Source organism: Octopus bimaculoides, chromosome 9 (assembly GCF_001194135.2).
Source record: "Octopus bimaculoides isolate UCB-OBI-ISO-001 chromosome 9, ASM119413v2, whole genome shotgun sequence".
Lineage (NCBI taxonomy): Eukaryota > Metazoa > Mollusca > Cephalopoda > Octopoda > Octopodidae > Octopus > Octopus bimaculoides.
Genome location: NC_068989.1, coordinates 41,861,754 through 41,864,276, shown reverse-complemented (window position 1 = coordinate 41,864,276; position 2,523 = coordinate 41,861,754). Strand labels below are relative to the sequence as shown.

The 2,523-nt window shown below is 33.8% G+C and overlaps 1 protein-coding gene across 2 annotated transcripts in view; it reads left to right on the top strand.

The window, feature by feature from the left end:
- LOC106880501 (microtubule-associated serine/threonine-protein kinase 3) overlaps nt 1-2,523 on the top strand; it is a 260,570-nt gene that overhangs the window by 12,228 nt on the left and 245,819 nt on the right. Inside the window, exon 1 of one of the 2 annotated variants that reach the window (XM_052970661.1) lies at nt 633-777. The exons of the other annotated variant lie outside the window; for it this stretch is intronic. The gene's annotated coding sequence lies outside the window, so the exon portion shown is untranslated. Of the gene's footprint in view, nt 1-632; nt 778-2,523 lie in introns of those variants that run through there. 2 annotated transcript variants of the gene reach the window in all.

Sequence of the window (2,523 nt, the reverse complement as noted above, 5' to 3'; positions counted from 1 at the left end):
TATATATATATATATATATATATATATATATATATATATGTGTGTGTGTGTATGTATATTTATTTGTAGACATGTATGTACATATGTATAGGCTCCGATGAAGTTATAAGGTGAAACTCAGGCGCTTAACTTTGAGTCCACTGCATCCAGAACAGCTGTAAGCTAATGAAGTTCATAAGATAATCGCTTATTCCTTTGTCATCTCAATTGTTTGTGTGTGTGTGTATATATGTGTGTATGTATATATATGTGTGTGTATGTGTATATATATGTGTGTGTGTTTATATGTGTGTATATATATATATATGTGTGTGTGTATATATGCATGTATGTCTATGCATATATATATGAATGTATACTGAAAGTGACCAAAGACTCCTTAGTCACAAAAAGTCATGTTTTGTGGCCAAGGAGTCTTTGACACTTATTTCTAGCAATGCTGGTGCTCACTACACCCTTTGGTCGCTTTTAGTGACTGAATTATTTCCTTTTTAGTTTTAAATTGCTTCCGGACACCTTTATTATTTTTATATGAATGTATATAGTACGTATGTATATCTATATATACATATATGTGTATGTATACATTTTTATATCTATAAAAGTGTGTGTGCCCGCGCGCGTGTGTGTACCAGCCTGACTTGACACATTTCCTTGTTTGCATTATGATCAGTCACTCTGCTTTCAAAGATCTGTGGATTAAAAAGAAACCTCTTTTCTTGGAGACAGATAAAGATTTGCGTTTGGAAATGAACCAAGGACATACTATATATACGCGTGTGTATGATATTTTATAAAATTTAATTCGTTGTTGATGTTTAACCTTTCGTATGATCATATTAAGCAATCCTATGTTCAAAGAAGTTTTAGCTTAGACTGCTTCACCTTTTTAGAGGTAACTATATCTAGATTATCCAATGTGTCTTTTCCTTTTCAACGTAATTTGAGAGAGATTTAGTCGCCGTTTCTAGCAGTTCGGGTTGTTGTGCAAACGCTTCTTTGTTCACTCTACAGTTGATCAGTGTTCACAAATCATACGCACACATATGCGTACATGTGAATATATAAAATATAAACGGGAAGTACTGTGTACAGGTGTTTCTATTTGAATAGTGAGTGATATTTATATGTATGGATAGTTGTATGAATATATGTATTATATATATATATATATATATATATATATATCATATGTATGTCTGATGTATGAATATGTATATGTATGTCTAATGCCTATGCGTATGTACACATACAAATACACGTATACGTGTGTGAGAGAGAGAGAGACAGACAGACAGACAGACAGACAGACAGACAGAAAATAATACGGATATCCTTATATGAAACTCACACATACGCACACGCATTTTAGCTAATAAAAAGGAAAAAGACAAAAAAGTAAATGAGGGTTTTGGCTCCTATTCGAGTTTCACTCTCCTGCATTTTGTATCACACACACACACACACAGTACGTAATCACACGCAATACGCGCGCGCGCACACACACACACACACACTACTGACGGAATCAATATAATGTGATCTGCAGTGAACAGCTGATACAGAGATTCTTCTGTAACATTAGGAGAGAGGGTGAGAGAAAGAAAGAGAAATAGAGAAGGTTCATGGTTTTATCTTTTGAAAAGCCAATCTAAAAATTTATGACGACTGTTTTTCGAGGTCATTGCCTTCACAGTTAGTGGCTGTCATTACAGAAGGCCAGAACTAGTAGTGCCTTTCAGTTTCTAGATGCTATTATTTATGCTTCCAAATCTATCTGAGCAGACCTATCACCAAGCATGATTCAACTCTGAACATCTCGTTTATTTATTTGTTATTCAAACAGGCTGTATCTAGGACTATATTTATTTATCATTATTATTTTTTCTTTTTAAAGACGGCTGTGGTTATAGATATTTGGCTGGTATTTCTTACGGGCTCAATGAACGAGCAAAGGCTCCCTTCCTGAGTTATTCTATCTCCAACAAAACGAAACTGAATGTGTGATCTGTTTACATATCTGTGTGTTGCCTGTTTAAATGGTCGGATCATGTGTTGCTATGTAAAATAGATCCGTTATGGTTAAGGTCACAGAGCCCTAGCTTTTATAAAGAAAGGCTGTTATGACGATATATATATATATGTGTGTATGTGTGTGTGTGTGTAACAAAATTTGGATGTTCCTGATTTTGTTACCTCGTAAATCTTTAAAATGCATCTTTCATTGTAACAAAACTATTGTTTGTTTTTTTTACTTTAGAAACGAGGAAGTCCTCTTAGCCTCACTACAGTGTCAAAAAAGACATGCATATTCATTCTAAAGAGAATTATGAGGAAACAAAGTCGCGAGAATTACTGTGAGAATAGAAACTGTATCGCGAATATGAATATTCAATAAAAAAGAAAAATGAAAACAAAGACCCAAATTATTATTGATTACTGGAGAAATTATGTATGCACGTCTCTCTCGCCCGCCTGCTTTATATATTTGTGTGTGTGTGTGTGTGTATATATATATATATA